Source organism: Mus musculus, chromosome 6 (genome assembly GCF_000001635.26).
Source record: "Mus musculus strain C57BL/6J chromosome 6, GRCm38.p6 C57BL/6J".
Classification (NCBI taxonomy): domain Eukaryota; kingdom Metazoa; phylum Chordata; class Mammalia; order Rodentia; family Muridae; genus Mus; species Mus musculus.
In genome coordinates this window covers 119503677-119531176 of record NC_000072.6, presented here as the reverse complement: position 1 = coordinate 119531176, position 27500 = coordinate 119503677, and the positions used below count along the sequence as shown (strand labels likewise).

The 27500-nt window shown below is 46.6% G+C and overlaps 1 protein-coding gene and 1 long non-coding RNA gene across 3 annotated transcripts in view; one reads left to right on the top strand and one right to left on the bottom strand.

Annotated features, from left to right (window-relative positions):
• Nucleotides 1-27500, top strand: part of Wnt5b (wingless-type MMTV integration site family, member 5B) — a 112294-nt gene that overhangs the window by 13648 nt on the left and 71146 nt on the right. The window lies entirely within an intron of this gene.
• Nucleotides 983-13172, bottom strand: Gm30690. Its single transcript, XR_869405.2, has 3 exons — nt 10320-13172; nt 9299-9414; nt 983-8867 (listed from the first exon to the last, which is right to left on the bottom strand). It is a non-coding gene; the product is annotated as a predicted gene, 30690 (long non-coding RNA).

The window sequence follows — 27500 nt, the reverse complement described above, 5'->3', positions numbered from 1 at the left end:
GACCTTGCTCTGCAGTAATGAGAGAGCAGAGACAAAGCAAACCTCTGGCTTTATTAGCTCTTTTTGGGTGGTTTTTCTTTTTGGGTGGCTTTTTTTTTTTTTTTTGGCTGACAGCTTAACTGCTGGCTCATCACTTTGTGTCAGTGTGGTCTTCTCTGACCCTTTGCCACTGTTGATCTGTAAAGAGCACAAGCATCAATCAACTCAACAGGACACAATGCCCTTCTCCCTTACAGATCGCATCAGGGCTTGGTTTGGCTGTTTCCTCTCTTTGTGTCCAAATAATCTTCCAGATTGTTCCAGAATGTTCGCCCAGTAGTCATCTTTTCACCAACTGATGGACATTCACGGTTGTTTCTGCTTTTGGCTATTGTGAGTGATGTTACTGGCAACATGTGTATATAAGTTTCTGTGTTGGGGAGGTACCACGGAGTACAGTCACCGGGGCACATGCTGCTCTGTGCCTGACCTTTCAGAGAAATAGTAGACTGTATTTCCAAATGGCTGCAGCATTTTCCCATGAATAATGTGCAGATTCTAATTTAGCCACACCCTTGTTACCACTTGTGAATTATAGCCACCTGGGGTGGGGGGGGGGGTGCTTTGATACAGTGTCAAAACAGTGTTCCCAAAAAGTCCCTGTGTTAAAGACTTGTCTCCCAGACTCTTCTGCTGTGGACATGCCTTGGTCCTCTGGGACATGGGACCTTGTGAGTGGTCATTAGTGGTGTGTCCTGGAAGCAGTTAAGGGTCTGGGCCTGTCTTGTCTCTAGCTATGCTTGTAGCTTGTAAGATGAATAGTTTGCTCTGCCCTGCTCTCCTGCCATTATGTGAAGCCATTACTAAAGGATCATAGCAGTGGGCTGCTGGTCTTGGTCTGGTACCTTTAGAACCATGAGCTAAATTAACCTTTTCACTTTGTAAGTTAATTGTATCTGGAATTCTATAGTAATAATAGGAAACTGCCCATGCACCCTTGGATTCGTGTGAAAAGCTGTAGTTTTCTTGTGACTATATTTGTTTTGTTTTGTTTTTTAGTTAGAATCTCACTGTAAATATCCAGTCAGCCTCAGATGGCCTGGAACTCACAATGTAGACCAGGATGGCCTTTAACTCACAGAGATCCACTTGTCTCTGCCTCCTGGATGCTGGGATTAAAGAGATATGCCACCATGCAAGGCCAGTGTGACTATATTTGGAGCTTGGGGGAGGTAACAGGTTAGCTGATGCAAGAGAGCTGGGCCCTGCTCTGGGTTGGTTGTGATTTGAGTCCTTCCAGGGTCATGTGATAGAAATCTGGTCCTCTGTGTGACCACCGTGGGATGTGGGGACTGTAGACGGAACCACAAGAGGAACTGGCAGGGAACTGGCAAGATAGGGCATGACCAAAGCCCAGAATCTCAAAACTTGAGATTAGAATCCCATCCTGAGGCCAGCAGGAGTAGAGCTAACTCCCTCCCTGTTTCCATGCCTGCCTCAGACCAAGTAACCCAGAGACCCCCACGCCAGGCAGTCACACGTCGCAGAGCACAGCACCGGGAAGGCCTCTCTCTCCACGCTAACGAGGCATCTCAGCGCCCTAGCTTTCAGCCAATGACCTTTTTCCACCATGGATATTCTCACCCCAAAAGCCATATAACCCTTGGTTCACCCCAAATAAAGTACACGTGTTCAGACTAGCCCCCATAAAGAAATACAAACAAACCTAAGATTGTCCCAGAGAGAGACCAGAGAAGGTCTTCGATTTTTAGAGCCATAACCAACCTGACCGGGATCCTGGTGTCTAACCTGGTACCACAGTGGGAGGTGATAGAACTTTAATAGGTGTAGCCTGGGATAAGGTAATCATGCCATTAAGGTGTGTACTTCCCCAGCCATACCACCCAGAGTGACTGATAAGGCCAAGGGAGTCCTTACAAAGGCCAAAGTGATGGGGTCAACTGACCTTGGTCTTTAATCCCATGAATCAATGAGCCAAGCAGGTCATTTTCTTTATATATCACCCAGCCTCTGGTATACTGTTACAGTAATGGAAATTGGACTCTTAGAAACATTATGCTGGGATTGGTGCTCTGATTTAAAAACACCCCTGTCTTTCCTTCTCCCTCTTACTCTGTCTGCCTCTTCCTCTCTTCTGTGGGAGTGGTCAGAGGAGCGCATTGGATTTCCTGGAACTGGCGTTATAGGCTGTTTGTGAGCTGCCATGTGGGTGCTAGGACTGAACTAGTCTTCTGCAGAAGCAGGGAGTGTTAAGTACTGAGTCTTCCATGAGTGACCATCTTTAAGCCAGTAGGAGAGCCCTTACCAGAGCCTGACCATGCAGACATCCCTGACTTTGTGCTGCCAATCTCCAGAAATATGAGAAAATAATATTTTGTTATTGCAGCCTGACTAGGTAGGGCGTGGTTTTGATTTGATATGCATCTCCCAAAATGGTTAATGAGGACTGGTGTGTGTAGCTCAGTGTGGAGTGCTTATCTGGTGTGCATGAAGCCCTGGGTTCCATCTTCAGCACACCACACACACACACACACACACACACACACACACACACTCCTGCTGGTTAATGATGTTGAGACTTTTCAGGGGCTCCAGGCTTTTTATACATCTTCTTAGGGAGAAACATCTATTCAGATCTCCCTGTTGTTTAGTTGTGGGGTGTTTGTCTTATCACGGAGACATCAGGTATTTTGCAAGTCCCTTTTTTGAGGTTCCCCAGTTACTTATTTTGGATTCGTTGTTTGTTCAGCTGAGGGCAAGCTGGAGTACACTGATACAGACCCCTGGTGCTGCTTTCTCCTCTGTTGATGATGGAGGATACACCCTGCAGGTGCTTAGAAAGTCAGATCAGATCCAACATGAGAAATGAGCAAAATGTGAGTCTTCCGATGTTCATAGAACTTAATGTTTTCTCATAAGTAGGAAAAATATATATGTATATACATTCACTTGTATCCTTGAGGTTTCTAGCCAGTCATAAGCCTGGGGACTTTCCTTTGGGACAGATACTTGAATGAGGCTCTTGTTAGGGGCAGGGTCTCAGGGGCATTCAGAATACACAGCAGTGGGGGCTTACACCCTTAGCCCCTTTCCACAGATTTAGAAGGCTAGAGAAGAGCGAAAATCCTTCAAATAGAAAACCAAGCGCTTTGCAGTAGAAACAAGCACCATTTTATACAGTGACGACTCTTCCCCTCAACATAAAATAGTGCAGACTAGCCCATGGCGTTTGTGGTTGTTAGTTGTGGTTTACGGTGCTGAGGCAGAGAACCCAGGCCTGGGCTAGACATGTTAGAATATTCTGCAGCAGAGCAATACCCCAAGGCCTTGGTGTGTCTCTCTCTTCTGAAGAAATGCAAAATGAATTTAGTTTTTCATGACACCCCTTGAGATGGGAGCCTCCTTGAGGTCACTCAGATTTCTAATGGAAATGTTAGACTCACACTCAGTATTCTGAAGACCCTCTCTGGCATCCTATTCTAGGAACAGAATGGCCACTGGGTGGTGAGTCACATCTACACTAGGTTGCAGCTTTGTTTGTGAACTGCATTTTCCTAGACCAGTTGACAACTGATAATGCTTCGCACGTGTATGTGACACATGCGTATTGCTCCCGTCTGCCATTTATTTGTCCAATAGTCTTGAGTTGGACAAGCCCCAGAGTGAGGGCATCTGGACTTAGGAACTAGCTGTGTGGCCTCAGGGTGACATAGACCTCCCAGGAGTGGCCATTTGCCTGGGGTTCATATGCATGACCATCTCACTGAGTGGGGTGAGGCTCAAATGAAGTTATGGATCAGAGGGCATCTGGGCACTGCAGTCACCTCTGCTTGTGTCCCCATGTTGCCCTCAGGAGATGACCATGCCATTGCACTTCAGGAGGGGAGAAGGCTGCCAGGCCAGAGCTGCTGATCTTGTGTGCACAGGGCAACAGGCTGTGGTGCTGGGAGCCAGAGAGAGAGACTTCTCATCTATCTTTGGTTATCCATGATGTTGGGCTTTTTAACACAGCCCATGTGGAACCCATGCCTTCTGAGGTCTGTGAGTCCCGTGTTCTAAACTTGCTACATTTCAGGCTTGTTCATCTGCACTGCAGTATGACAGACTGACTTCTTCTATAGACTTCTCCTGTCTCCACCCCCTCCCCCACCAGGGGACACATTTGCTGTCAGCCACCCAGTGCTCAGCATATACAGGTATCCTGAGGTCTTGGCCTTGGGAGGGCACACAAGGTGAGATCATTTAATACATTCCTGTGGGATCTGCATTCACTCCAGCATACTTGATGCTTTCTCAAGAGGAGAAATAAAAGGCCTTTTTAGGACAGATAACTGGGCAGTGTGGCTCACACCCACATCATACACTAAATGTAGAAGTGGGGACTTTCCCTGGGTCTGGCTGTTAGAAGAGAAATGAAATCTGTGCCTTGGGATGCCGTGGAGCCACCCTAGGACACGGTATGTTGCCTTCAGCTGCTGCCAAAGCAATTCCTGCCTGATGGTCATGACTGATACTTTGTTTCCAGTCAGTGGCTCCGCCCACTGTCTTCCCAGATGCCAAAGCTTTGTCAGGTGTCAGGCAGTAGTTCCCACTGGCTGCTACGCTTGCCCCATGGCGTAGCTTCTGTAACACACTTGTGGTTAGCCCCACAGCAGCCACTGGCCCTAGCCCTATGTTGAAGGCAGTCCTATTTGGGTGGATGAAAACCAGCACCCCTTAGTGGAGCCTCCCCAGAAGCCCCTGTGCACTGCGTATCGGATCTTGAGAGGTCTGGATGGCCAGGAGCAGCTGTGTATATGGGACTTGGCTACCCTTGACCACCTTTGTCCAGCCTGCCCCAATCAACCATTCTTTCTTTCTTCCATTACCCTTGGTACTGCTCCCTTTCTGTCCTGTTGAGTGAGGGAGATCTGGCCACACACATGCACACATGCCTGCGCTGTGAGTGCCAGTGGCCAAGATGCTATAACAACAGGGCACCTTTGCACAGGCTGTTTAATGTGTGACTCCGCATGGTGTGACAGGATTCTCTGACACGACCAAGGCCTGGCCTTTTGCCTTCAAAGAGTTTATATTTATATACAAGAAGTTCTAAAGAGCAGAGAGAGCTCCAATAGATACAAGGCAGAGCCTCTTACCAGCCAAAGCCTCGGGCATTCACTAACCTCCGAGCCTCAGTATCTTTGTCTCTAAAGGAAGTTTTGAGAATTCACATCAGAGAATTTGGGAGGCTTCTTAAGAATGGGACAGTTTTCTTTCAACTCAGGTGTATCGCCTTTCAAAATGGTAAGTAAGTTATAAGGACCCAAGTAGCTCTTCCAAGTGCGACCATCGCTACAGGCCTACATAAGCAGTCGGCAGGAGCTCTCCCCCATGGAGCCACACCCAAGCTCACCAACACTTTCTGTTTGGCCCTAGCTACTTAATAAATGGGATGTCTAGTTACTTCTTTCAGCCTAGAGACTCCATCCATATCAAAATAAAACTACTGAGATAATGAAGGCAACAGCCAGGAGTCCTTCGACTCGAAGAGGCCTTTGGGGCCGTGCTCTGTTCTATTTTGTTTGGTTCTTTTGCTGTCTAGCATGCTCTCTAACTCATGAGCTCAAGTGACCTTTTGCCTCCATCTTTCAACCAGCTAGGGGCTACAGGCTGCGTTATACTTTTATTTTCTATACTGCAATGAAAGTCAAGAAACACCAATTACCTATCAGACTGTGCCTTTGATGGGGGCTGGAAACATGGCTCAGTGGTCAAAAGCGCTGGCTTCTCTTACAGATCCCAGCATTCATGTTGGCCAGCGATCCATAATTCCAGTTCCAGGGGACCCTACTGCCCTTTCCTGACTTCCTGACCTCCGCAGCACCAGACAGACTCGGGAGGCAGAGACAAGCGGATCCCTGAGAGTCGGAGGCCAGCCTGATGAACTCTAGAGCGTGAGTTCCAGGACAGCCGAGGCTCCACGGAGAAACCCTGTCTCGCAAACAGGAGAGTGACTTAGTCCCACAGCTTTGTGATGGGCGTCCCTGGTTCCCAGGGTTCTCCGTCTCTCTTGACTGCAGGGACATTAATGTTCATAGCATGTGACCCAGGTTCATCTGCCTATGGAAACAGTGCTCTCCTGGGTCCCATGAAACTTTGGGTTGTTGCTTTGCGGAAAAATATGGAGTTAATGGTGTTCTGATTATGAACATTTGGTTCATTGGTGCACACGTGATCTTGTTCTGTTTCCTGGCCTTCTGTGAACCAGTGAGACTTTAAACACTGAACCATGGTGTCCTTGAACAATTAAAGTCGGCCTGGGTAGCACAAGCCATGTGTTACTTACTGAAGTGACTCTGTAAACCCCTGTGACCAAGTTCTCTCACTGGGGACAATACAGGTCTGTGTGAGAGTGATTTGTCTGATAATGCTAAATTTGCATTCTGTGGTAAAGTGTGTCTGCCTGTCACCTTGGATGTCAGCCCCGGCTGACACAGCCCCTTCTGGAGACTAAGGCTTCATCAAGCACTGTGAGAGGGAGTCGAAGTTCTCTCTCTGATGCTTCTGACTGGTCCCTGGTCTCTTCCATATTCACATGGGAAGATTTGGGGTGAGTTCTCGAGGATTCACCCATCCAGGGAGTGAGAGCCGCGTGGCCCAGGTATAAGACCCTTGCAGGGGCCGGAGTAAGACCTGCTTTCTGAACATGGAAGGTCGCTGTGGCTTTAGGTCTGGTGGACTTAAGCCTGGTCACAACACTTGTGAGAACAGACTGGGAGCTGCTGGATTGGAGGGAAGGTATACGGAATTGCTTGGGACATGATGCATATGATGTGGTCTGTCTGTCTGTCTGTCTGTCTGTCCGGAAGCGGTAAACAGGACAGCCAATGTCATCAGGGAAGTTCGGCCATGAAGGATTGAAACTGGTTCATAACTTGAGGGAAAGTAGAGGCAAAAGGACACTGGGCGGTGGGATAGGAAAGGGCACAGCCCCCGACGGGAGTGTGAGAAGAAGGGAAGGCAGACGGCACACTGAAACCTGTAGCCGGTCACACTATGTGGGTGAATTACATTCCCTCTGCCTTTTGCACCGCGCCAGGCTGTCTGGATTTCCTCTTCGCTGGTTCCTGAGGCCACGCTATGCTTTTTGAAAATATTACTTTTATTTTTGATTAGCATACACAGACTGTATACACTATTGGGATTCTGTGAGGTATCGGGGGTCCTTTTATCATCCTTACCCAACTTTCCAGCCCTGGAGGAATCACTAAGAATTACTAGTCTGTATTCGGGTTTGAACTTCCACACATGGGAGAGACTGTGAGGCTTGTGTCTTTCATGTTTCCACAGTTCACCTGACGTCATTGTTCACCCCTAGGCCCGCCCGTGTAAATGCTAAGGGTTTCAGTCTTCTTTGTGGCTGAACAACAGTTTGAAGTGCATGGCTACTGTCTGCCAGCTTCCGTGATGGATCCTCCCGACTTTTGCATAGTCCACTCCCCCAAGGTCCCTTCTCATGGCTCCTGTGGCCCTGAGGAAACGGGCCCCTCACCATGAATGAAGGCTCTTCCTGTGGCCCCACCTGAGCCTTTCTTGGTACCCAGAAATGTCTGTGACAGTCTCAGGCTTTGCCGCCTGCCACATGCTTTATACCTGACCGAGGCTTCCTGGTGTTGTCTGTCGCCTCATATGTTTTATTTTCCCGCATCCTATGTCGCTTCTCTCCCGACTATGGCCACCGCTGTGCTTCCCGGCTGACCCTTGACCACTGCCACCTGCTCGTCCCCTCTTGTGCCTGGCACTGGCCCATCGTCTTGTTAGGATGAATGTCAGCACATCTGTATCGCCCCACCCCCGTTATACTTTATTATTAGTCCCAGCTACATGACGTAGTCTTTGTTCACAAGGCAGCGGGTTTTAGGGCTGAAAAAGGCTGGGATCGTGTAATCCAGCTCGGTTCAACATTCAGCCCTCTCTTCAGGCTGGCAGGTATTTAGTGACTAATTACTAATTACTGTGATCAAAATGTTTGAGAAATGATGATTTCAGCCAAATTAAAGATACATTTTTTTTTTTTTTTTGCTTACCACAGAAGTTCGATGTATTCCTACACAATGTGAATCCCCCCCCCCCCCATACTTCTTAACTGTGGAGTCCTCTTTGCTCTAAGTGGTTGAGGCGATCCACTGCCAGGGTAGAGGTGGGTAAACTCTCCAGAGCTGAGGCTCTGATGCCACCCAAGTGGTTGTTGCTGCAGCAGTCATGTTTGAGAGCCGTTGCCTCTGCAGCTGTGGTCTACTGCATAAGGAAAAGTGATCTGTACTTTCCCAACTGAGAAATAAGAATTGATACATAATCCAGAGAGGTCAGAGTCAGCGCGATACATAGACCCCAGGCATTGTAATACCAGCGCATCCTTGAGAGAGGATGTTCTATGTCCGTCCTGATTTTGTTCCTCTCCCCTCACCTCTCACACACCCCCGGCATCAGAGCCTCAGAGAACCATTTGCTTCCTTCTGAATGAGATGCCTGAATTAGCATGCTTGTGGCTGCCACCCATGGCCCGTAGCTGTGTGCAATGCCCTTTCGCACATGCAATCTTGTGACAGCATTCTACGATCCTGCCCCCACCCTCCATGACCACGTGGCAGGCTCCTCCAAGCTCCCAAGGATGCTCACACATATAACTTCATTCCTGTAGCTGTCTGGTGTAAACATGCTCGGGCTATGTAAAAAGAGCCCCTCTATTTATCAGCATGCCCAACGCAGGTCTGGGTGAATTTGTGTCAGATGAGCATACCTTCTCTGATGGAGCTGCCAGGCATGGAACCAGCACTGTGGGGAGTCTATGCAGATTCAGGACAGTCAGCCTTTGAGGAGGGACTCTGAAGAAACCACAGATTGACAGTGAGAAAGAAAACTCTGCCAGTTGCTGGGGGGCAGGGCAGTGAGGAGTACAGAGGCCCAACAGGGAAAAGATGCAGGAAACCCGTGGGGAGTGTTGGGGGAGACTCTGAGCAGAGGCTCAAAGGAGAGGGCCATCTCACAGGAAACCACTGGCAGGAAGGTGTACGGGGTGTGCAGGGAGGTCCTGGCAGGCTGAGTCATGGTGCCCATCTGGCTTGCAGCTGCCCAGGATGCTGGAACTACACCTTCACTCAGATGCCGATGCCAGTCACTGGCTGCCTTGCAAACACCTAAATGAGCCCTTGCCTGAGCCACTGCCTAGAGAATACACTCATTTAAACCCAGCCACCCCTCTGCAGCCAAAGGACTTGGGATGTGATGAGCCATGACTGGTCATCCTGATACAGACCTGGGGCGCCGAGAGGCTCTGGAGGCAGTGTAGAGTGGGTTCCAACTCTGCTCCATCCTGACTAACGTGCTGGGCATGCCACCAACCCTGCTAAGTTCCACTTTGCCATCTGTTACCTAGAAAGAAGAGAATTTCACACAGCAGCCTGAAGGGTGTAAAATGAATCTAAAACATTTTCCTGCTGGCAATGCTGCACCAGAGTGGCTCTCTGAGAGAGAGAGAGAGGGAGGGAGAGAGAGAGAGAGAGAATATGTTATGTTTCCCTGGTTGCAGTCTGAGTGTGTTCTGTTCCTAGAGGGCTGTGGTAGGTGATGCTGCACTTAGCCACAGGAGGGGGCTCCTGGTAATGAATATCATTTCCCAAACACAAGGAAGATTATGTCTGCTTCATTGTTTCACACTGCAGGGTAAAATCCCATTACCTTCAATATAACTATTAAACAGGGACTGAAAGCCAAGGGAAGGGTTACATGCCTACAATTCCAGCACTCAGGAGGATGAAGAGTTCAGGGCCAGCCTGGGCTACATAACAAGAGCTGCTAGAACCAAGCCCATTAAAATCAGGAACAAGATAAGGCTGTCCACGATCCCCACCTTTCTTCGAGATGGTGCTTGAAGCACTAGATAAAGCAGTAAGATAAGAAAAGGAAACTAAACAGATACAAATAGAAGTCAAATTATCCATATTTGAAATTGATATGACAGAATACATAAGAGACTCCCAAAATTCTACTAGAAAACTTCTAGAAAAGAGCAGTGATTTCAGTGGCAGGCTACAAAGTCAACCTTCGAGCTCTTTTATAAGGGGATAAATTTCATTCAAAAAAAAAAAAAGCAGAGCGCTCGTGACTTAGTCTGCTGCATGTAGTTTTTTTAAAACACACTATTGTCTTTGTCTGTGACCTCAGCCTGCACTCTGACCTCTCCCGGTTCCCTTTGCTCCATCCAGCTTAGCCCAGGATCCATCACAACCATCCCCCAGCCCGGGAGAGCCAGAAGCTGAAGCTGAAGCTCAGCTTACGGTTTGTTCCTCCCAGCTTCCTTCGCCAGGCTGCCAGCTGCCTCGACCCTAGAGCTGCTGCCTGCACCCAGGTCCCTCCCGGTCCTCTTTTGTTCCTCCTGGCTAGCCTCATCAAGTTGGCATCACCGACCCAACTTCTATCTTTACCCACCTTTGCTCTGAGGAATGAAAAACACTCAGGCAGCTTTATTATTTTAGAACTTGCCAGATAGCACAATTGCTGGGTGCAGAATCTCTTGTTCTAATCTTAGCTGCTAGCCTATATCAGCCAGTCTTTGTCGACCTCTTTGGCTATCCGCCAGTGGCGGAGGCCACCAGTTCTAGCTTCCCCAAGGTCTTATATGGTTGCTTCATGCTTCTTCCAAGGCCTGGTTGAAAAGCCCCTTCTGTTTCCCTGGGACCCAGAAGTCCTACCTCTACCTTCGCCCAGCAATTGGCTCCCACCTTTATTGACCAAATCAAGAACCAATTAAAGAACCAGACTTTAGTATCAGCACCTCCTCCTATACTTCACCTTTTCTGTCCAATAAAAAGTAAAAACAACAACAACAAAAACCTCTTCTCCCAGATATAAATTGAACAAAACTGTAAAAACTAAGTAAATTATATAGTACCAGGAACAAAGGACATTTAGTCTACCAATTTGTCAATTAGACAAAGTATTCTACCGTATTTCCTAACTGAAAGAATTATGATTCTATCCTTGGATTATGTTTAGAATTTAGCTGTAATGTCATCTGAAAATCATGTCATCCATTCTATAAACTTCCTATCTCAATGTTAAATAACTTGAGTTTGATTATGAGACTAAAATTAGTCTTTAATCCCATCAGAAATCTGGGAAAGACTAAATATTACTTGAAAGTATAACAAGCACAAAACAGCTTCAGAATCATAATCAGTTTGTAGAGACAGTTGATTATTTGGACAGTCCCCCATTCTTTAAAACGTAGGAGCCAAGGATAATCTAGCTGACAGGCTTATAATATAGAGTTATTTGAGGGGCCTTTGACCCAGTCTCAGCAAAGCCAACAGTTGATTATTCTGTAAAATGTGCCCTTCTTTGGACTTTATTGTCTGTAGGTGTAATGGGCACTTTCTGCTCAGTGGCTGCCTTGCCACAGTAAGTAACCTTGTCTGGAGACGAAGATGCTCAATATCTTCTTTGAACTGAGAAGGGCGTGTTCTCTGGAGCAGGTATGTCTCATTGTCAAATGATTAAATAACGTTAAATGTCATCTTTTATGGATTTTTGAAGCTATATATATTAATCTGAACTGTTAAACTTTGATTATTTTCATCCATTTTAATTGAAATATATTGAAAACATCTTTTTATAATTAAATCAGAAATCTAACATAACCATGAGTTTTCTAGATGGCCTTTAACTCGCACTGTCCAATCATTTGAAAACAGTTTGTAAGCAGTCATAGAAAGACTGGGTCTAAGCTTTGTATTCATAAATGTGTTGTATCGGCACAATGCCTATCTAAGGATAACAATATTAATCTCAATTTTTGTATCAATATAAGAGATTTATATCAATGAAAACCTTAAATCTACATCAAAATAAATTTTGTAACAATATAAGAAAATATAATTTTAACTTTGTATCAATTATAAAGATTTTTATCAATTAAAATTATGGTTACATAAGCAATCCCACCTATTTCCTCCCTGTTCAAAATTATAACCATTCTAAAATTTCCTTGCATGACAACCTTTTTATAATTTGTAAGATAACCATGACCAGACCCCCCAATCCCAGGGAATTGGCCTGACGACTCTCCATAACTTCTTTTGGCGATGAAAAACCTTTAAAGGGGAGGGGAAGGGTAGAAAAATTAGCAGATTTGGTTAGGCCTTAAGAAAGCTAAGCCAGCAATTGTTATTCAGTCTCTGATGCCTGGAAGGCTCAGGGCTTGACTGAAGTTCTAACTGGATGCATCTGAAGTGTTGAATGGGGCAAGATGACCTGGAATCCATGACACAGGGAGTCCAAGCAGGTCAGTTCAGCATGTCTGAGGATGAATCTCTCCAAAGCTGTACACTCTGCAATACACAAATCTCAAGACAGAATTAAGTACCATCAAGATATCTGTATGGATTGTGTTGGTCTGTGTAGGGTGTACAGACAGTTAAGGATGAAATTCTGCTTCTTGTTTGAGCATGTGAAAGATAGCTGTCTTTTTTATGAGCCAATTTTAATAATAACCAATCATAAGTCTTTATTTATGTCAAGTGAAGGAGGGCACAAAGAATCTTTACCTGTCCTGTTTGATTCTCTTGAATTTTCCTAGTTCATCAGGGTTCTCCCTCTGTCATATCTGATCCGTATCACTCTGGAAGGGGGTCCAGAGTCTAATCTCCTTTTCTGTCGACACAAACGCAGAGCCTGTCTCCTAAAACATCATGTCCTTGAGCTAATAATCTGAAAACCCTTTATTATCCCTCTCTCCCAGAGAAATAATAATATAGCCACAAAACTCAAAATCATACCCATTTTGATAATTAAAACAATTTAAAACAAATAAAGTAAACTAATGAGTCTAATTTTAGACTTTTTATTTGTCACGTCAGGAATATTTAACACAAAGCTCTCGTGGAGCCCATGTCCAAAGAATTTGAGTTATCTTGTAAGATTCTTATAAATTTCTTTAAAGCATTAGCTTTTGTTTATTGTATAATTTTATTTTTAGGCTTTTTAAGGAAATCTGTCATGTCAGGAATATTTAACTTAGAGTTCTCCTGGAGCCCATGTTTGAAGAATTTGAGTAATCTTGAGTAATCTTGTAAGATCTTTTTAAACTTCTCTAAAGTATTTTTATATTTAATCTAATCTGTATCTGTTGTTGGAGGCAGTAGCTTTTTTTTTTTTTTTTTTTTTTTTTTTTTTTTTGTCTTTCTCTAGTTTATAGCAGTAGCATTCACTGGTTTCTCTTTGCTGACTTATATGCAATGTGATGAGCTACCTCAAGCCTCTGTTGCTATGATTTACTCCCCAGGATGGCTTGTATTCCCTTAAAATATAAGCAAAAGAAAGCCCTCTTTTCTTAAGTCTGTCCTTATGAGATATTTATCGGGCAATAAGGAAAGAAACTAATCTGGAAAATTGGTACCAAGAGTGGGGTTGTTGCTGTGATAGAGCTGGCCATGTGGATCTCAGGTCTCTGGAATTGGTTTGCAGAAGAAATATTGGGAAGATTTGCAACTGTGGGCTACAAAAGCCTCACTGTACTTGAAACGTGAATGGACCATTCTGATGGGCGATTAGAAGACAAGAACGCTGAGAAAAACACACATAGTGAAAGTCTGGTTTGTGAGGTCTCAGAGTGAAAGAGGTGTCAGGAACTGGCTATTCCTGTGATGATCTGGCATGTCCTGGGAACTTGAATTTAAAGGTAATGGGCTAATTTGTCTAGCAGAGAAAATTACAAGACAGGAGAGCATTCAGGTTATATTAAACTATGTTCACTGCTGTAATCATTTCAGGGGGGAGGGTATGTTAACATGTTTAAACCTTTGGACAGGAGGGAGACAGAGAGATGGCTCAGTGGTTGAGAGAGTGCTTGCTGATCTTCCAGAGGACCCAAGTCCAGTCGCTAGCACTCATGTCAGGAAGCTCACAGTAGCCTGTAGGGCCAGCTCCTAGGAATCCAATGCCTCTGGTCTGTGAAGGCACCCACACTTGCATGCACGAACCCCCACACAAATACACATAATTAAAAATAAATAAATCTCTTGTTTAAAAAAATTGGGCATGTGGGGAGCTTCTTTCCCCCTCCTTTTCTCCAGCATCCCATTCTTGTCTTAGTGAAGACGTATTGAACATTTGCTGTAAGCACCATTCTTGGTGCTTAGTCAGCTAATCCAGGATGATCAGTATGACCTCTGGTGCCCTCACTTTTACACTGCACACCAACACACCACAAACTGGTGGCTTCAGGTTTCAGAAGTTCATTGCCTCACTGTCAGTTCTGGAGGCTAGAGACCCAAGAGCAAGGTTGTAGTATCATTGGTCCTGCCCAGGGCCTCTTTCCTCTGAGTCTGCCTGGCAGCTGTGGGCATTGTGGCTGTAATGTTCCATTCCACCCCCTTCACATAATGTTTTTCCTGTGTTTCTAGCATCATGCTCCTGTGTGTCCATCTGTGTCTACATTCAGATGATGTGTTTGAAATCCTGAGGCCAGAAGAGGGTGTAGCATTCCCTGGAACTGGAGTTACAGACAGTGGTGAGCTACCACATAGGTGCTGGGAATCAAACAAAGGTCCTCTGGAGGATCAGTGTGCACGTAACTGCTGAGCCACTGTTCGAACCACTCAATTGTCTAAAGGGTTTCTAAGAATACTAGTCATTCTGAATCAGGCCCCACCAAATGATCTTGTTTTAACATGGTTATCTCTGCAAGGCACTGTTCCCAAGTGAGATTTGCATCCAGAAGAACTGGAAGCTAGTTCTTCCAGCATACCCTTCTTAGAAGATGCAGTGCAACTTGTGATGCCTCTGTCTCCCTTGCTTTTAGCATCTTCTACAGTCTCTCTCCACTCCCTGGTCCTTCAGCACTTCTGTTTTGTTTTGTTTTGTTTTGTTTTGCTTTTCAAGACAGGGTTTCTCTGTGTAGCCCTGGCTATCCTGGAACTCACTTTGTAGACCAGGCTGGCCTCGAACTCAGAAATCCGCCTGCCTCTGCCTCCCAAGTGCTGGGATTAAAGGCGTGCACCACCACGCCCAGCTCCTTCAGCACTTCTAACAATTGGCCTCTTCACTGAGTGGGCCTGTAATAAGCACCTTGGCCAGGACTAACTTTTTCTTTCTATTCTCGGGGACTTAGGAAAAGTTTACACTGCCGGGCATTCCATTTGGATGGATGGATGGATGGATGGATGGATGGATGGTTGGATGGATGGATGGAGCTGGTCTCAATCTGTCCCGCCAATCTCATTTCCCACCATTCCCATTCAAGCATTTTGTCCTCAGCCTGACTGTTGGCTGCTGTTCTCCACACCATTTTTCCTCAAGGTCAGGTTCCAGTCTTCTCTCCAAAGCCTATCTGTCCTAAGCTCCACTTCCTGGCTGCCTAGCACTGGGGCCTCTGCCTGTGGGACTTACACAGCTGGGGCTCTGGGATAAGGCAGGCTATAGTGAGTCTATGAGGGCGACCCTAGCTGAGATTCCTACTGGCAGATTATATGGAGACTGAAATGGCCACCTCCTACAACCAGGCAGAACTTTCAGTGGAAGGAGGGGGTCATCATTGCACCCACATAACTTACAACCCAAAATCTCTGTACTAAACTGATATATAATGAACATTCCCATGAGAACTCATGTTGCAAGCCTAGGATAGGAGGACATATCTTTAATCTCAGCAATTAGGGGGCAGAAATAGGCCTGGCCTACACAATGAGTTCCAGGCCAGCCTGGACTACATACAGAATGAGACCCTGTCTCAAAAAAGTCCTGTTCACACACGCACCAACCTGAAGGTATCTGCATTTAAAAACTTGTGACTGTTGGAAAACTCATGACAGATCCTGGAGCTGCAGACATAGAGAGGCTTGCCCAGACAATTCTGATACATAGATATGCATTCGAACCATTAGTACCATGTGGAAAGGCCAGATCACAGCATTGTCAAATGGTTTTCCCATCACAGGTGTATCCAGGTCTGTGCTTCTCAGTCTGATTTGGACATCTTGGGTCTAAGCAGCGCCACCCAGTACCTCATAGCTGACACTTGATGACTGTTGCTGCTTACTGAGTCCACGTGGGCAGTCCCGAGGCTGACTCAGTGAGCACAGTGTTGTAGGTAGTGAGGATCCTCGCTGGTGAGACCTGATTGGATGAAGCATCCACCCTAGGTACTATTGTGGGGGCTTGCTGTGCACCTTCTGGCTACATCCAATCTAACCGAGACTGAGGTAGCTTTCCGTGGTCCCTTTCCCGAGACAAGGAAACAGATGCGCAGAGGTAGCATCTCCTACACAATGGATCTTCAGTGTAATTGTTTAAGTGTTGGGGATCAAGTTCAGAATCTTCTGCTCGATAAGCAAATTCTCTGGCACGGAGTCCACAGCTGGCACAGCTTGGGTTTTAAACCCCAGCCTTCTCCCCATGGAGCTGTGGAGCCTGCATGCTCAGTGCCCAGCTAGCCTCCAGAAATGCTAGGTTATTCAGAAGCAGTGAGTGCGTGGAAGGCATTGGGAGTCTGAGATATTCAGGAGCCTCTTCTCAGTTCTGACTTAGCCTCGATGCTCTGACAGGTGATACACAAGGCTGTGAGGCTGAAGCACCCACCCTGTGGAACTCCCAGCAGGGTGACTGGGGTGCCCGACGTGTGTGGGGTGTGTGTGTGTGTGTGTGTGTGTGACAGCGTACTAGCTTTAAAAGTGTTTCATTTTCTCTTCCTTGTTTTATTTCAATGCTTTTAAATCCCCTTCCCTTTGTGGGGCAGAGAGGTACCAGAGTGGATGAGGGCAAGCAGGGTTCAGAGTCCCCCGGCATGAACTGTTCTGACACCAGGCTTCAAGCTGGGGCCGGTGTTTGAGAGTCCTTAGACAGGGGTTGTGATTTGGCCCTACGCCCAGTCCTCTTCCCAGAAGACTCACAAAGGACTTGGTTCCATCACCCTAAAGGCATTGCGTGCCAAGGACCCAGGCCCTGAGAAATGGGCCGTGATCCCAGCTGTCGGGCATGAGAAGAGACCTAAGTGGCCACATCCCAGAGACAGTCTCAACTTTGTCATCTGAAATGTTTTCTTTCCAAGTTTGATGTTTTTCTTGGAGCTTGGCCTTGAATTTATTATATTCCAGGTAGATGTTTTCCTCATTCCTGGTGGCCCCATCACTGTGACTGCTTCCTTGATCAATTCCAGCTGAATGGTGTGGGTCTGTCTGTCAGGGAAATGCTCACCTCAGCCTGCCTGGGAAATGCTGCCTCTGCCCTACCCTTGAATCTCTCTTGTGTGTACAGACATTCACTTCAAACTCTCACATGGCTTTCTATTGCTGTGATAAAAAAACACTGGCAAAAGGCAAGCTTCGGAGGAAAGGGTTAACAACAGTCCCTCAGTGAGGGGAGACAGGGCAAGGAACCTGGATGCAGGAGCTGATGCAGAGGCCATGGAGGAACACTGCTCCCCAGCTCGCTCCCCATGGTTTGCTCATCCTGCTTTCTTACATAATTCAGGACCACCTTCTCAGGGTTGGCACCACCTACAGTGGGATTGGCCCTGGGCCCCCACATACCAAACATTAATCAAGAAAATGCCTGACAGAATTGCCTACAGGCCATTAATGCAGAGGAATTTTCTTAATTGAAAGTCCCTCTTCCCAAATGACTCTGGCTCGACAAAAACCCAACCAACATCTCTGGTCCGTCTAAAGGATCTCGAACAGAACTACTCTAATAAGGACTCTGGTCATGTAGATAACACCACGACTAGGAGATGAGGTGAGCACCGAGCCTCTCCCAGAGATCAGCCTGAGACTGTGGGTGAACTTAGGTTCTCTAAGACCTACTGTATGCATTGATTTTTTTTTCCTTTTCTTTGTGCCAGGACTATAAACTCTACATGGGAATTCACTATCTAACCGGAAGCCAGATGGGGTGGAGACACTCCCTAGTGCCTCTGGGATAGGGGTATCCAAGTGTTGGGCTTTGTGATATACAATCGACCACATTTATAGTGAATAATTCAGAAGTCATTTGGCATTCGATTATTGATGCTAGAGGCAAACAGATACAATATAGACCGAATCGCACCACAAAATCCCGAACACCATCTAAATTTTTATCTAGGTCACTGTTAAACTTTGGCTAATTAAGTAGATCCTGGCTGCGTTTGCATTTTAAAACGTGTTTTCATTGTAGTGATATATGCTTAATGGAATCTGACCTATATTACTCCGCCAAGAGGAATTTAGACTCGCCAATTGGAGCTAATGTGGCAGAAAGAAGTAGCCCTCCCTGTCTCAGGAAGCGGCTGGCAAGGGGAGAGCACTGAGTCACTCATTTCTGTGGCTTACCGTTGCCACGTTGTAGTTCCATGAGCGCAGAGGATATTCACAGAGATAGCGTGCTATAGTAGAGAGAATGGAAGAATACAGATCAAAAGTAGGGTTTGTCCCCAGGTTTCTAGCCCTGACCATTTATCTGAGCCCTTCGTGCACTTGTCAACACAGAGGGGTGAATGGAGGCATAGGCATTTTGTCTACATATGGTCCTGCTGTGTAGCCCATACTGGCCTTGAACCTGTGACCCTCTTGCCCCTGTCTCCTAAAACAGCATACCTGCAAAGTACAGTTTTTGAGACTGAACTTCGAGACAGTTCTTACTTAACAGAGAGTAGAGGTCCCTTCCTCTCCCCAACATTCAGCTGAGTAAATGTTTTTGGTCCTTTTATGTCAAAACATGATTATGTGAAAATTTCAGCTCTTTGGGGGAAAGTTGAAAACTACTAAACAAGAAAATTATTGCTGAACCTTTGTGATCCACTATAACACTTTGATCCACTGTAACACCTGTGATCCACTGTAACATCTTTGATCCACTGAAATATCTGTGATCCACTGTAACACCTGTGATCCTGTGAGCCACTGTAACACCTGTGAGCCACTGTAACACCTGTGAGTCACTGTAACACCTGTTGAGTCACTGTAACACCTGTGAGCCACTGTAACACCTGTGAGTCACTGTAACACCTGTTGAGTCACTGTAACACCTGTGAGTCACTGTAACACCTGTTGAGTCACTGTAACACCTGTGAGTCACTGTAGCACCTGTGAGTGTCACTGTAACACCTGTGAGCCACTGTAACATCTGTGAGCCACTGTAACATCTGTGAGCCACTGTAACAGGTACAATTCACTGAAATACCTTTGATCCACTGTAACACCTACCTATCAGTGTCTGTACTGTTAGGTGTGCTGTTAGCCAGGGTCACCTACAGACAAACTGTGCCCTGGGACCCTTAAAAGAGCACAGCCAAGAAGGACCTCTGAGGCAACAAGAGGATGTGCGGTGTTGTCCCAGATTTAGACATACATAGCAACATTCAGAAAAATAGATCCCAAGGTCTTCAGCAGCAAGGGGAAGGTAAAATTGGCAGTGGACTTGGTTAGATAAAGTCAGAGCCCAAATAGGCCTTTTTCTTGTCTAGTCCGCCTGTTCTTGAAATGTCCCGGCAACTTTTCCATGATCATCAAGGAAGGTCTCCCACCTTCTAAACCAGACCAACTAATCACCGCCTTCAGCTTTCTCCCATCCTGAAGAGGCCTGGCCTGGCTGCTCAGCCACGTCATGGGCCTTCCCACTTCCTTCCTCACCGCCCCAAGGCCTCTTTAATTCTTCATCCTCCATAAAGTATCCCCTGGCTCATGGAAGTGAAACGATTCAACCCAGTTCATAAACGGAGAAGACGACTCCTCTGGACCAGAGAGACATAGTGAGAAACTCGGCTGCAGACCCAAACAGAGTATAAAAAAGAACAAGGCGTATGTTCCTGTTCAAATGGGAAGAGCCCCGCCCCCCTGGGGAAGGCCGTTCATCTTTGTGAATTTCCTTCACATCTGGGATCTCAGCAGACATCATTAGCGAGTGATAATGTTTTGTCCGGTGATGGAGGAACAGGGTCTGAAATAGAGTTCTTCCCCTGCCTCAAGGGGCATGAGGAGACAGGCCATCCAGGTGTGTTTTCTAGGGGGATTTGTGAATTCCTTGTGTGCAGCTACCACGGTGTAATTGTATTTTTCTTCCTCAGCAATAATAGAGATCATCATTCTTTGTGTGTGTGTGTATGTGTAAACACATACACACTCACACATATTTAAGATGAAGGGTAGAAGGTCTCATTTCCTATCCATCCTGTAAAGAGCTTGGAAATTACAACTCTGTCCCTCCTCCACTCCTCGCCCCCAGCAAATACTGCAGAGCACTCCTGAAGTTGAGAGTCCGGGGCACAGGCTCACCAAACCACTGAGATCTCATCGTGGGAATGTGGAGTGTTCCTCCCCGTCGCCCCACACCCCAACCCCCACCTTGCACATACCACCATGTTACTGAATGCCTCTATGCAACAGTTTCTTTCACTCAGTTACTACTTTGAGTATGTTCGCCTGTATCAGTTACCCTTTGTTGGGGTGATAAGACACTGGGACCCAAAGCAACTTACAGACACATTTATTTTGGCTCATGGACCCAGAGGGAGAGTCTGTCATGGGTGGAAGACAGTGAAGCAGGAAGTTGAATGCCTTCCGCTGCAAACTGAAAATAGGGAAAACCCACCCCACTGGTGATGCTCTTCTTTCAGCAAGGCTCTACCTTCTAAGGTTCCACAACCACCCCTGCGCCCCGCCCCCCAACACACACATGCATACAGTGTCACCAACTGAGGACAAAGTATTCAATTTCATGAGCCTCCAGGAATTTATATGTTGGGATTTAATTCCTTAGGGTGGCTCTGCTGGGAGGTGGGTCCCAGAGGCATAGAGTCCCAGGGTAAAAATGCTGTTCCCCATGAGTACCTGCTCTAGCCGAACAGGACCCAACAAGCAGGTCATGTGACCCAGCACAAATGCATCTCACCTTAGCAAGTTCAAAGCCCAGAAGCCCTCCCAGGAGGGAAGGGAGGAGAAAGTGAAGGGGGCATTGGAGCCACCTCCAAAGCGGCGCCTCTCCGAGGGGAGCATGGGGGCTTTTTATTTGGGAATCTTTATGAGAAAGGATATTAGTGATTGGTACATTTCTGAGCATGTTCAATTTAAGATCATAGTTCAAAAAAGGAAATATGATAATTACAAGCACTGGTGGGCATGCTCAGTCCAACATTATGAGGAGCCAGATTTACTCTAAGTCTCCTAAAAGAAAGAGTGGCTTTGTGACGTGGCTAGTTTCCCACAAGAATCTTAGTTGTAACAAAAACAAAAAACAAGTCTGAAAGCACAGCGATGCAGGAATGAGGGGCCCTGCCCACTCTTTCCATTCTCCTGTGTGTGTGATCCTGTCCTGCTTTCTACTGCGAAGCAAGAAAAACCTCACCAGATTCGGTACTCGATCATTGCGTTCCGCTCTCCGGAAACTTGAGCTGGAAGGAACTTCTTTCCTTTATACATTACTCAGTCGCAGGTATCCTGTTATAGTCATAGGAAACGGATCAGTCATGTCTGGCTGTGAAGAAAAAAACTGCAAGACAGACTAGAACTCAAATAATGAGACGGAGTAAGCATGAGCCAGACTTGGCTTTAACAGGGATGTTGGCTCTAACGGACTAGGAATTTAAAACTCTGATGGGAAGCTTGGCAGCTTGTAAGAACAGATGAGCAATGTATGAGAGAGAGAGATTGAACAGCAAATGCCACACAGCAAAACCACTTAACAGAGGCAAGGAGCACCTTCAGTGGACACAGCGAAGGAGAGTCTCAGAGTGAAGGGTGCACCAGGAGAAACCGCCAATGCTGACAATCTGCGAGGAGAAAGGGTTCCAGAGAAGGAGGTGAGAATAAAAACCACAAGACAGCCAGGTGTGGCGCACACCTTCAATCTCAGAACTCCAGGGGCAGAGGCAGGAGGATCTCTATGAGTTAGGTTACCCTGGTCTATAGAGTGAGTTCCAGGCCAGCCAAGGCTACACAGTGAGACCCTGTCTGGGACTCACCACTAAAAATAGCACTGTGAGACAAGTACAGCAGGCTGCTAACACGTGTTACAGGGACACCAAAAGGACACGAGAGGGGGAGGAGGGATTTAAAACAACTCCGCTGAGAATTTCTGCATCTGCAAGGTAACATCAGACACAAAACCACAGATCCAGGAAGCTCAAGGTGTTTCAAGCACGATGAATGCCCCCAAAGAAAACGTTTTTAAATAACAGGAAATAGAAGAAAAAGAAACAATCCTGAAAGAAGACCAAATACTAAGAATTGCCTCTGACTGCTCAGGGACTGGGCAGGCAAGGAAGAGAGTGGAGTGGATTATTTCGGGAACTGAGAGAAAGCAGTCTATCACCCTCAAGTTCTGCACCTGCTGAGATCATCCTTCCAGAGGAAGGCAACAACTCCTTTCTGGTAAACAGAGACAGGGCATTTGTCACCAGCAAAACTGCCCTACAAGAACCCATAAGAAAGATGAGCCAAGCACGGTGGCACTCAAGCATGCTAACCACAAAGAAGTGTCATTAGACGGCCAAGCATGGCGGCACACACCTTTAACCCCAGCACTTGGGAGGCAGATCTCTGTGAATTCCAGGCCAGTCTGGTCTACATGTTTCAAAAAAAAAAAATTATTACTAGAAACTTTGAAATGACCTAGTGAGGAGCTATATTTTACTGTGGAAATCAGTTTCTCTTTTGGGTTGTTAGTCTTGTTAGTAAAATAATTTGAACTTGTGTGGTGGTTTAAATATGCTTGGCCCACGGGAAGTGGCACTGTTAGGCGGTGTGGCCTTGCAGTGGATGTGGCCTTGTAGTGGGAGTGGCCTTGTTGGAGGAAGTGCGTCACTGTGGGAGTAGGCTTTGAGGTCCTATGCTCAAGCTACCCCCCAGTGCAGAGGAGACCCTGCGGAAGAAAGTCTTTTCGTGGCTGCCTTCCATCAGGATGTAGCACTCTTGGCTCTTCCAGTATCGTATCTGCCTGGACACTGCCGTGCTTCCCACCATGATGATTATGCACTGAACCCCTAAAACTGTAAGCCAGCTCCAATGAAATAGTTTCCTTATAAGACTAGCCTTGGGGGCTGGTGAGGTGGCTCAGCGGGTAAGAGGACTGACTGCTCTTTCAAAGGTCCTGAGTTCAAATCCCAACAACCACATGGTGGCTCACAAACCACCTGGCCGACCTGAGGGAGCAGAGGTACTAAATTCAATTCTGAACAACCAGATGAAGGTTCACAACTATCTGTACAGCTACAGTGTGTACTCATATACATAAATAAATAAATCTTAAAAAGAAAAAAAAAAAAAAGACTAGCCTTGATCATGGTGTCTATTCTTAGCAATAAAACCCAAACTAAGACAAGTAAGATTTAGTAGGAAGCTTGAAGCTGATTTTATTATTAGGATTGCAGAAAAAAAAAAAAAAACAACAGACTGAGCAATCTCTACCTCTCAGCAGTCGCAGGGAAGGGATATGGAGAAGAGGACAGACAGCCATGCCTCTTGAGTCAGCGCAGCAAGCAGACACATAGAAGCAAGCAGTAAGGTTGCTTCAGGAAACGTCTAAAGTATCAGAGAAAACACATTCAGACTTTGGCTATTATCCAAAAGGGAGAGAGAGATAGAAGATGGCCTTTGGTCCCAGGCCTCAGGAGGCAGAGGCAGGGAGCTCTCTGAGTTCAAAGCCAGCCTGGTCTACAAAGGCAGTTTCTGGCCAGCCAGAGTTACATAGTGAGAGCCTGTTTCAAAACAAGGCAGAAAAGAAATGTAGCTGGGTATGGTGGTGCACGCCTTTAATCCCAGCACTTGGGAGGCACAGACAGGCAGATTTCTGAGTTCAAGGCCAGCCTGGTCTACAAAGTGAGTTCCAGGACAGCCAGGGAGGGCTACACAGAGAAACCCTGTCAAAAAAAAAAAAAAAAAAAAGAAGAAGAAGAAAAAGAAAAAGAAAAGAAATGTTACACCTTTCTGAGTTCGTGGGCAGGCTTAGCAGAGCTAAAGAAGAGGACAAGGAAGAAGAGGAGGAAGAAGAGAGGAGAGGAGGAGGAGGAGGAAGAGGGGGAGGAAGAGGTGGTGGCAGGGGTTCCTTCTTCGCACCCCAGAACTGTCTGTGCAGAGAGTGGTTCTTGAGGCATGAACTGACTGTTGTATGAAGTTCACTCTTAGAGACCCAGGCTTGCCTGGTTGGGGGGGGGGGAGAGCCTTAATTGAAGTTAATGCTCTTTTCCTCCCTGATTAGCCCCTCTCAGCTTTGGCCAATGTCTTAGTTACTTTTCTATTACTGTGATAAGACACCACGACCAAGGCAACTTATAAAATTAAAAAGTGTATAATTTGGGCTTACAGTTTCAGAGTCCATGATGGCAGTGCAAACGCATGGTGGCAGGAACAGCTGGGAGCTCATATGTTGATCTGCAGGAGGGAGGGAGGGAGAAAGAGAGGAAGGGGAGGGAGAGAGGGAGAGGGGTGGGGGGAGCACTCAAGAATGAGCACTGGGAATCATAGATTCTTTTGAAACTTCAAAAACCGCTCCCAATGACAGTGACACACTTTCTCCAACAAGGCCACACCTCCTAATCCTGCCCAAATAATCCCATCAACTGGGAATCAAGGATTCGGACATATGAGTCTATGGAGGCCGTCCTTATTGAAATCAGCACAGCAGCTATGGCATCCTGCCTAGGGAACAATGGCCTTAGTACTGGTTTGTGGTGGTTTGGGAAATGTCCCCCATATGCACATTCATTTGAATATTTGTCTCCAGTGGGTAGTGCTATTGGGGGAGGCTTTGGAGATGTGGCCTTGATGGAGGAAGAACATTACTGAAGGTGGGATTGAGATATTATAACTCTACCCCACTTCCACTTTGCTCTCTGGACTTTGTGCTTGAATTTAAGGATGTGAGCTCTCTGCCGCCTGCTCCCGCCACTCTGCCTGCAGCTCACTGCCATGCCCTTTGAGACAGACTCTCTGGAGCATAAGCCACAATAAACTTTCATCCATAAGGTGCTTCTGGTCTTGGTGTTTTGTCACAGCAACATGAAAGGTAAATAATACAGGTTTTCTCTCTCACATGCCTACTGAATGGCATGTCAGGGACCTCTGACACCAGGGTAAGGGAGGTGTGGGAATGTGAGACAGGCAGGAAGGCAGCCAAGAAGGGTGCTCACAGAGCCAGTAGAAGGTGATGGTTGTAGGCTGTGGGAGCGCCAACCTTTGTCCAGGGTGGAGTACATCTGAGAGTACCAGGGCCAGAGTTCCCATTCGAGGCTCCTGTCCGTCATTGTTGAGTGCTGTTCCAAGGAGTGTTCACTCCTGGTGCTCCATGCCTAGCAGGTAACCAGAGGTATGTGTAGGAGCTAGCAGTGGGAGTGTGGGTCAGGGTTTGAGGTGGAGCAAGGAGTGGGTAGGCCTGGCAGGATCTTCTGTGGCTGCTACAACTACAAGCTGAGTTGGGGGAGGGGCTGTCTTGTTCCTGGTGAGCGTCTTTCATGTGTCATGAGTGGCTTTTTGTTTGTCTACAAAGGGAAGGACGAATGGGGTTAAAGAGGGAGTAGTGTCCTTGTCAGGTCAAGGGTTCGGTGATGTGTGAGCACTTGTGCTGGGATTATGGATCGCTGTTGGCCTGTGTTCTCCCCTGCAGCCCGTTCATAGGGTCTGGGTGGTATGGCAACGCCAGGAGAGCTGAGATGTCACCATCTCAGAGCATGTCACTTCACAGGCAGAGCACAGGCTACCCCAGGCTAGCTCAGAACTCAGCTCCTTCTACCTTGCTCTCTTTATCCCAAGGACAGTGGCCAGTTAAACATGTGTTACCTGTGTGGCCTTCGTTTACCTCCAGCTGTGACTGTAAACTCTTAGTCCTGTAGACTAGGATCCTGCCCCTACAGCTTAGATATCTTTGAATATACCATGTTTTTACATGCCGTTCGCTGCTTCCAACTTAAATTGCAGAGTTTATTTTTCCCCAACCTTAGGAAAAATAGGATCTGCGTTGTGTCCATCCCAAATTGGTTTCTAGTTGTCTGGGATTATGGAAACTATTTCCAAAGTAAGGGGTTACAAAAGGTATCCAAATGCCTGCACACATTCACCTGCCGGGTAGATGAGAGGAACAGCATGCTGACCCCGAAGCCTTGTCATTCAGTTTGACCCTGTGGTGTAATCTGTGTCCTTGAAACTGACAGTCTGGGAGTGTGTTGGGTGAGGGTGACATGGCCTGTTAGCTCACACCTACATAACCTCACCACACCCACATGACACAGAGACCAGTAGGAATGGCACCGTCAGCTCACCACGTGGGTTTCTTCTTGTGTGGTCTGAGCTGAGCGTGCCGTGCTAAGAGGGTCACTGTGAAACACAAGTTAATTTTTCTCCAGGAAAAGTAAGAAACACGCCAGTGGGGTCTTACTCCTACTAATTTTGGCAGGTTTGCTCCCCGCTGAGTGTTTTTGTTTTATTATATGAAGATTTAAAAGAATGTGTTACCATAACATGGAAGAGTGAATAATTTTACCATACGAATCAAAGAAAAGACAGTGGGGGGAAGGGGTCCTGAGCTCAGTGGTTATAACATGCTCTTGTTATGGAAGACATAGGTCTATTCGAAGCATTTACATCAGGTGGCTCACAACTGCATAGAAGTCCAGCTCCAGGGATCCAATACCTCTGGCCCCTGTAGGCACCTGAACTCACATGCACACACTCATATACAACCACACTTCATCATTTTTTCTCAATCTCTCTCTCTCTCTTTCTCTCTCTCTCTCCCCTCCCCTCACATCCCCTCCCTCTTTCCCTCTCTTTCTCTCTCTTTGTAAGTTAAGATTTGTAGTTTAAAAAAAATTAGTCCAAGTGGCCCCTAAGAACTTAGCTGTAGGGGCTGGAGAGATGGCTCAGTGGTTAAGAGCACTGACTGCTCTTCCAGAGGTCCTGAGTTCAATTCCCAGCAACCACATGGTGGCTCACAACCATCTGTAATGGGATCTGATGCCCTCTTCTGGCGTGTCTAAAGACAGCAACAGTGTAATTCACACAAGAACTTAGCTGTAGACCACTGCCTGGCCACTCCAGTAAACCAGAGTGTAGTGCTGGATCTGTTCTGGTTTGGTTTTAAGCCTCTTGTGCTCAGGTTTTGGAAGTGTTCCCACTGTAAGGCAGAGATCTGTGTGGCTCCTGTGTGTTGTCAGTAGGTAAAGAGTGTGTCGTCACACTTGCATTGACTGCCTGAAGCTCTTGATTCAGTCCCGAGCATAACAGAAGAGCAAAGCAGCTTACAACATCCCAGTCATATGTATTGGGTTTTTTTTCTAACTTTATAATTATTTCCTTATAGCTAAGTATGGTGACGTATATATGTAATCCCAGAGCTGAGCACTCAGAGACAAGAGGATCATCTCAAGTTTGGGGCCGGGTTGGTTTACATAGCCAATTCCAGGTCAGTTAGGGCTACAATAGAGACCCTGCATCCAAAAAAGAGATTCCCTTGGTGGACTGAGAGATAGCTCAGTCGATAAAGTATTTGCCACACAA